General features: G+C 40.9%; 1 long non-coding RNA gene across 1 annotated transcript; it reads right to left on the bottom strand.

The window, feature by feature from the left end:
- Positions 1 to 2,599: 2,599 nt before the first annotated feature.
- Positions 2,600 to 3,824, bottom strand: LOC116184571 (uncharacterized). The gene is made up of 2 exons (XR_004149326.2): positions 3,719 to 3,824; positions 2,600 to 2,836 (listed from the first exon to the last, which is right to left on the bottom strand). It is a non-coding gene; the product is annotated as an uncharacterized LOC116184571 (long non-coding RNA).
- Between the last annotated feature and the right edge of the window lie 4,968 nt (positions 3,825 to 8,792).

Below are 8,792 nucleotides of genomic sequence, written 5' to 3'. Positions count from 1 at the left end.
TATGGCAGGAAAGATGGCACTGCTGATGTGACACAAAGCAGACATTTACAACAGAAGTTCAGGTTTTTCTTGCTGAGTCTTTACAGACCTTGCAAATATATTTGCATTACTTAAGACACAGACATATTATTTTAAAAAATTGAGAAGTCCTAGCAAAAGATTCTGTGGGATTTGTTTTGACAGGGAAGCTATAAAATAGCAGTTGGATATTGTCAAAGTCTATCCAATTAAGAAATTCTTTTGAGCATCAAGTGAACTAAAACCTATGCAAATATGATAAAAAACCAAAACTGTGTGAAAAAATTTCAGCCTTTTTGTCCCACCATTTTATTTAGCTTTATGTGATGCGTCTTTTACTAGTTAGTAGTTTACGTCCATTTTTTATGTCTATGTATGATGGTGTACAGGTAAAAATTAATACTTATATAAATCCTTGGAGTTCCTCTCTGTTCCACTGGACAATAATATTTATTACCTGTGAATAAATATGCACAGAATGAAGAAATTAAAATTATTTCTAAAACTTTGCCATTACATTTCCTTTTATTCTGTACTTCTTAGCTGTAAAACGTAATTCCTAAAACTTCTGTCTTTGCACAGAATTATTATTTATATAGTGCTGCAAAGTCTGAATAAATATTGTCTAATTCTTCATTTATTTGCTCAGTTCAAGTGGTCTCACACAAATGTCCAAAGGAGTGTAATCATTCCCTTACCTCATTTTCTCAACAAGGCAGTGTTTTCACAGAGCTCTGTTGCTATAATAGGTATTATAGTGGAAGAAAATTGAAATACTTGCTCAAACATTTGCCAAAAAATTAAAAATTCTGCACTGCCACCAAGTAAAGGGAAAGAATTCCCAGTCAGGCATCCATCAGCTACTCCTCATCCATTCAGGGAGCACCCAAGGGAGCAGGATACTCCTTGGTTTGGTGAGCCTTGTAAAATTCAGGAGCACCCAAATTAAATGCCTTTTCATGCAGTTTTATGCCAATGCTTGATTTGTCTGTAGTGCCTGGAAGTAATTTGTTAAATGTCTCACTCTTCCATGAGGTACTGCTGGTGCCTAAAACATCACCCATCAGAAAGGAATGACCTTTCCACTACGGAGAAAAAAAAGAAAAAACACTGGTTATGTCTTTTTAAATGCTGATAAACTTAGGTGGCACCAACAACCCCAGCAAGATTTATTGAGCAATACCCTGCAGTATATAAGCACCATCAGGTAACTTTGCATTCTCTGATGAATAAACAATTGAAGTCGTAATTGTTTGTGCATTCCTGAAAATGTCAACAAAATCAAACATCTGTCATGCCAGATAAGGAAACACGGCTCGTTTAATGCACTTAGTGCTCTACTCAGCCTTGAAAAGGTCACTCCCAGTTTTAACAAGCAGGGTGTAATTTATTGGCTCCCAGGAAATGACCATGTAGTGACAGTAAAGCTGTGGCCGTGTTTGGTTACCCTTCAAACGATGTATTTGATTAAGATGGCACATCATATTTAGCACAATCTGTTTAATGTTGCTTTTGGACGTGCTCTCACCCTCTCAATTACAACCAACTGTGACATGAAACCATTTTCACCAAAGCAACACTCACAGCCCCCAGCCCTAGCCCACCACAATAAAGCCAGAAGGATGGCCTTGAAATCCACCCGTTTAAGACAACAAACAGCACACAAAGGCAGCATTCACTCCCCTGCCATCTTCAGTGGCAATAAACAAAACCCACAGTGCAGATTGGAGCCATCACCAGCGCACAGGTGGTGCCTGTCTGCCAAGAAGGGCTGGACACCCCTCTGGCTCTGCTCTGGCTTCCTGCATCAGGCTTCTGGATCCAGCCCTGAATCCCTTCGCAAATAACTCGTGGCAAGTCCTGCTTGTTCTCCCTGCTGGCTGCACCAAGAGGCTGTCAGGACAGCCCAGGGATGTCTCATTTTGCACAGACCTGTTTAGCTGAAAACTGATCTCTTGGAACTGCTTAGTGACCTCCATTATTCTCCTGTTGGCCTGTGCTCAAAAGATTTGCTAATATCAGTGAGAGTGAGATAATTTGGGGTGAATATGGACACAGTGTGGCATAGAGGTTCATGACTCCTTCAACACATTACCTTGAAGCTTAGTCAATTTTTTGCTTGTTGGCTGTTGTAACCCACGAGTGCAATGCATTCAGTGTCATTTGGCCCTAAAAACCCTGACAAAAGTGTTAATTATTGGTCCTGATGAGTTGGTTCTGTTCGTCTTTAAACTGAGAGGTCTAATCCTGCAGGATACCATTGTGTGGGAGATCCAAATAAGCAATGTATTTCCCAGACTGGCTGGCAGGTCAGAGCTAGCACAGATGCACAAATGTGTTGATCACATCACTGGACAGCTGGTGGGAGCTGGCCCAACTCTTCCCTCTGTTCTTCTCCCAAGTATTTGACTTGTGAGCCAGTTCTGTGAGCTGGCTCCAGGAATTTATTTATAATCCATGGAGGTGATGTGGGGTGAGAGAACAATGCTCTTAGAAGGTTTGTGCTTTAGGGAAAGGTGAATTTGAGGTGCTTTGTCTGTCTAAATTATGTAAGACATTAAACAAAAGAGGAGAAAAGATATGCACAGTTCTTCCTTTATTTTTTTGTACACAAGAGAGTCACAAGGCCAAGTGAGGATTATGCTGCTGGGATTTTTTCATCCCAACAGGATTACAAAATGCGTTATGAAGTGTCAGTTTGCTTCATGCCTGCCAGTAATGGAAAATGGGGATTACAGCCCTCTCTGCAAAGGTTGATCACTGCTCCCCTGAGCGAGGACAAGTGGGCCTGTGCATCCAGATCAATCCTAGAAGGCTCCTGTGGGGAAATAAGATTGAATTTTGACTATCTGAGTAACCAGGCTTTACACTGGATTGTTACTAGGCTCTCCCACAGCCTATTTTCAGAGTTTGACGTGGCCTGACCCTTTCTACTTACAAATTCAAGTCATGTAAGGACATCGAGCAGAATTCACTCCTGAGACATAATATAGCATCACTGTGAGGGAGTAGATCACCCATCCTCATGATCAGCTGTCATGATTTATGCGAGACATGGTTTAACACCAACCAGAAAGTCACCCCCATGCAGCCCCTTGCCCACCCTGCCCTGGTGGGATCAGGGAGAGAATTGGGACAAAACAAAGAATCCACTGCTCATTTCCCATGGGCAGGCAGGTGCTCAGCCATCCCAGGACATCAGGGCTCTGTCACATGTCATGCTGACAAACACCAGCACTCCAAATGTCCCCCACCTCCTCCTTGTCCCCGCAGCTCTACATGCAGAACAGGATGCTGCAAGGTCTTGGGTGTCCCTTGGGTCACTTGGGGTCACCTGTCCTGGCTGTGCCCTCTCCCAAATCCTTGTGCACTCCCAACCTGTGCCCTGGTGGGGTGGAGGGAGGAGGAGGAATGTCTTTGTGCAAGCTGAGCAAGAACAAAAACATCCCTGTGTTGTCAACACTCCACCACAGATCCAAACCACAGCCCCACACCAGCTGCTGTGAACAAAATTCACCTTGCTCAAGCCAAAAGCAATCCATTCTCCCCTCCTCTCCTGTGCCCAGGCCACTCACCCTCCAATACATCCTCATTAACCACCACCCCTCTTGATGTGGCACAGAGACATTGTTCCCTTAGTCTATGGACCACTTTTGTAAAATGTCCTTGAAATGTCTAAAATGCCCACAAAAATGCTCACTGAGTTCATGTAGTCCACGGCTTTGGGGTCCATCTGAGAACAGCAGTGTTGCTGTGGAACAGCCTCTGTCCTCTCCCAAAATCTCGATGACCCAAAAGCTCAGAATCTGAATTCAGCGCCTAACTAAAAATCTCAGCTCTGGTACTGCCACCACCCTCCTGCTAAGCAGGAATCAAACAGCATTTCCCATAATGGGTCAGGGGCACCAAAAATAAACAGAAGGAAATAACCATTTTGCAGATTGCATAATCCCACTGCGGAACACTTTGCTGCAAGATGTGTGAAGGAGGTAGGAAAGGATCAGACAAATCCAAAGAGCACAGTGTGGAACCAACAGGAGGGTCCACAGACAATGTGAACTCTGGGCTGTGAAGCAGAAAGAAAGGGAAGGTGTCCTAAAAAAGCACCTATATGTAATGCTGCATTTAGTACCTCTCCAAAATTCTGTTGTTTCCTATTTTTTGTGTTGTGTCTGCTGCTGGCTGACCACAGAGACAGCACTGAGAGAGCCCTTGGTCTGAGCCAGCAAGGATCAGGCTGGAATATTGCCTTAAACAGACATTTAGATGCACCCTTAAAAACCTAATTATGTCTCAGACCTGCCAACTGTTCGGCTGATCTTGGTCATAAAGATATATTCATCTTGGGTTTGTATTTTTAATCATAATTAAGTCACTTTTTCTACACTTGGCCTTATGGCTATTTCATTTACTTAAGCTGTAATGATTAAATCTAATTTACTATTCTGAAATCTTAATCCTTCTGAAAAGTAATGGGCAAAGTACACAGGTCAGTTAAGAAACTGATTTCACCACATAACCTCCATTTAGTAATTCCATTTATTTCAATAAAACTAGCTGGCACATGAAAGAAAGACTCTACAGTGGCCTTTAGTCTCCAGAAAATCATAGATTTTTTAATACAAGCACTGAAGAGATGCCTTGACCTCTCCCTGAACGTATAATTTTTCATGGAAAAAAATCCGAAACAAATCCAGCTCATAAAATCTCTCTAAAGAAAGGCACCTACATTTTGTGCTTGTTCTTACTTTACAAGTACAACATTATCCTTTTCAAATATGCAAAATGTCAGCTTGATAATACAGGGGAAAGGGCTTCCATATCCACAGTGAACATGATTTCTCTAAAAAACAATAAATGAAAAGCCTATTACTAATGCAGTATTCTCGTTTAATCACATTTGTTCATTACTTCCATATTTTAGGTGATAAAAAAGGAGGAACAATTATTGCCTTGTTCACTGTGATTTATTTGGCTCAGTGCCTCCTTACCTAGGTAATGTAAAATAAACTGTGCTACATGGGTCATTTATGATGTGATTTAATAGGATGCTTTTTATTTCTAGCCTGTAGGGAAACACATTATTTTGGAAGCACCTGGGAAAAAAAGAAAAAGAAAATAAATAAAAAATAAAAAGAACCCTAACCAAAATCCAAACCAAAACACTCAACAAGATTTCTTTTGTTCATTTTCTATTTTCACTCAGTAGACTCCAGCCTAGAAGTTAATTTAAAGCAGGTTTTCCATTGTGGTAATGTACTAAAACAAGACTTCAAAACCCACATCAGGAAATGGTGCCTGGATGTTAAAATAAGGAAGGTTGTAACTACAAGCTTGACCAGCTCCTAACTTCCTTTGGGTATTTCTGTGTAAATTAAGACTTGTTCTTTTTCACTGGCTGAAACAGGTTAATGTTTTTGCTTAGCAGCACATGCTGTCTGCAAACAAAGTTATATTTGTATAACAGGTATCTGCGACAGGCCTGGAGGTAAAAAAATTAGTTAGGAAATTGTTTTTCTACAGACACAGTGAATAACATGAGCAAGTTTACCACACTGAAAATTACAAAAAAACTTACAGGAATTTAGGACCAGTTTCTATGGCTTTTAGCTTTTTTGATGATTCATTTATAGCCATTCTGTGGGAATAATGCTAACTCAAAACTCTGAAGATGGCACAAAGTTCAAGGAGCTGGTATTTGAAAACCCTGCATGGGGATATTCCATATATTGTAAGTGGAAGATCTGATGCTGATGACAAAGCACTGCAGCAAAAACCTACCTGTTTTCAGTATAAATCCCTGGGGTTTTGTCACTCAAAATTCTCAGAAATTTTAATTTGAAACAACACTATTTGCCTTAAAGATCTCTCTGGAAAGAGATTCATTAGTGAGAAGAGTTTAAAGAATTTTTAGAAACCAAATGATTTCACCTATTTTTTCTCTATTTCTAAAAATTAGTAGCACTTTATGCCCCCATTAATAAAATCCTGTATCTCCTGGTATACAGCCTCATTCAAAGTTAAAAGCACAAGCAGGAAAATATTCACTGTAGCTTGAGAAATCCCAACCAACAAAAAGCTCCACCAAGTGCCTACCTGAAGTCCTAAAATTCAGCATATTTAGTGTGCTGAGTTGTAGAAGCTTGGCAGCATGACCATGTGGAAGAGATAGGGAGGCTCAGGAGGTGGTGAAGGGTTCAATCCCCATGAGGATTTTGGGAAGAAATTAAGCAACAACACAAATCTGTGAGATGGAGATGGCAGGAGTACACATCATTTTATCTGTGCTGTGAGACACCCTTGGATATCCTGAAATGCAGAGCATAAGAACAGCTAGAAACAAGGAGAGGTAAGATACTGAAAAGTACTGATGGCTTAAAATTATCTGTGATTCCCTCTGTAGCTGAAAATCTCTGTAGAGATGGTGGCACTGGGTGGAATTTAAGGTCCCTCCCAATCCAAACAGTTTCATTATCCTATGACTCTTAGTACACAGGTAAAGGATTAACTAATCTCTAGTTAAAAATTGGTTTCAGCATGAGGCTTTCAAGACAATTTCTCCTTCTGCTGCAGCAGTGATAACATCTGATGCTGTATCTTCTGGCAGTATTTAGGCATGTGAAGTAAAGCACTTACCTAATTGCATAGGAGGGTAGTACATCAATACAGTCACATAATCCATAAACATTTCTCTTTCATAAGCTCTTATCGCCTTACCACTGATTATTTAGGGGTGAGGGGAAAGCATTACTGCTATATGGCATCCTTCCCTTTATTATTTTTAGCCTTAAATGAGGTTAAAATATGCCAAGGAACAGGAATTTAAGGTGGGGAGCAATAAGACTGGAAATTGAGCGATTGGAACCACTTCAAAGATGTGCACAGAGAAGTTGCAGCTCTACTCCACAAGCTGCAGCCTGGATATATCTGGTCCAGGCATGGGTGGGAGACAGTGTCACAGTATGCCAAGAGCTGCATTTGCCAACCCATTTTCCATTCCGAATGGCTAAGGCAGCACAGTTCACCACTCAAAGAACTGTCTGGGAAAGACTAAGCCAAAATGAAATTAATTTAGATGTTTTTTGAGCTGTAGAACTAGAGATGCTGAAGATGATCATACGACTTGAGAGATCCCATAAAGAGAAATTCTCTCATAGATTCAACTTGCTCAAAAAATGTTCATGAAAAATGTCTCTTGATGCAAATCACCAAGAATCACACTGATTCCTCGTAAGTTCACGCTTCACTACTCACTGAAATTACCAAAATTAATTCTCTTAACTCCAAAGGCACAATCAGTTGAGGAACTTGTGAATGTGATGACGCTGCTCTTACACAGGCAACAAAAGATGATGTTTTGTGGTTTTGTTATAGCAAACCTGACTGCAGTAGAAGACCTAAGGGACCTAAGACAAATGGTTGTAAGAAATTATTTATGGGTAGCTTTTGTATCATCTCTCTCGTGCCTGCTAACATAGTAGGTTTACTTTAATGAAAACATAGGAAAAGATCTTAGTATCTGGTTTAAAGGTTATTATTGTTCTTTCAGAGAATCTAATCTTATCCTGGGCTCCCTGCCAAGCTATATTAACTAATAAAATGTTCTTTTGTACCTCTTTAAAGACACTGCCACACCATGTGCAGTTCAGTGAAACACTTAATTTTTGCATTTTAAACTTGGTTTATAGACTTGCCATTAGTCTTGGGCTTCCAAAAAGAAAGGGCTTGGTGATAGCAAGGAGCCTGCTTAAATCTTGTAGCAGGACACACTGCATGGGGAGCCCAACACAACAAAAAGAATGTGCTCTGCTCACCCTGATGCCTTAGGATTTTAGTGTTTGTATTTTTCATACAATTGTAATCCTGCAGTTCTTTAGTGTATAACTCTAAACTCCATATTCAGTGTCAGCTGCTGCTTCCCCATTTTGGGCAGACACAGCAATTACTCTCTGTCAATCAAGGATACCTCACTGCCTTAGGCCCAGAAATGTAAAACAAAAGTGACTTGGGGAGAGAAACTTGGGGTAAATGCCTTCGTTACCTGAAGCAGTAATTGGGAGATTAACCCCCAATATGCAAATGGACCAAACTTATAAAAGGGTGAAAACCTGTGACCCATCCTCCACTTTTGGGTGTAGCCCCTAGGTGGGCTTCTTCTGCCCTAAATGTACCTGAAGGCCTTCAGTAGAATTATAACTGCTTTTTCTTCCTTTAATTTTGTCTGGCCTCTGTTTTTAGGTTGCCCCAAAATGCATCAACCCCTGAGCCTTCAGTGTTCATCAAAGTATTGGATAAGAGAACAAGGGGATCAGCCCTGGGCACAGCAGAGGCCAGGGGAGCGTGTCAGCCCCAGGACAGCTTCTAGGAAAATGTGCTTTTTGGGGGCAAAGCAAGAAAGGCTGGCAAGGGGCTTGAAGTCTGTAATTTAGATGTCAGAATGTGTCAGATATACCACTGTCCAACTTGATCTGTTACCACTGTGTATAAAATTTACCCACAGAAGTTCTCCTCCAGGCAGTCAGTGCTGGGAGCAGGTCCAACCACCCTTCTGGAATGAGGCTCTAAAGTGGTCTGGATTTCTGCCCTCACAAAGCCAGGACCTCTGGGGTTTTCAGTGCTGGTCTGTTCTTCTCTCACCTTCACAAAACAAAGGAAATACAACTTTATTAATGTTAACTACTGGTGTTAATGCTTCAGTGGAAATCCATAACAATTAGAATTGTCATAACCACTGATTTACACAGATTTCCAGAACAAAACAAAGGTGATAACAA

The sequence above is a fragment of the Lonchura striata genome, chromosome Z (assembly GCF_046129695.1).
Source record: "Lonchura striata isolate bLonStr1 chromosome Z, bLonStr1.mat, whole genome shotgun sequence".
Lineage (NCBI taxonomy): Eukaryota > Metazoa > Chordata > Aves > Passeriformes > Estrildidae > Lonchura > Lonchura striata.
Note: the sequence above shows the minus strand (reverse complement) of the source record. Positions and strands in the feature narration are given on the sequence as shown.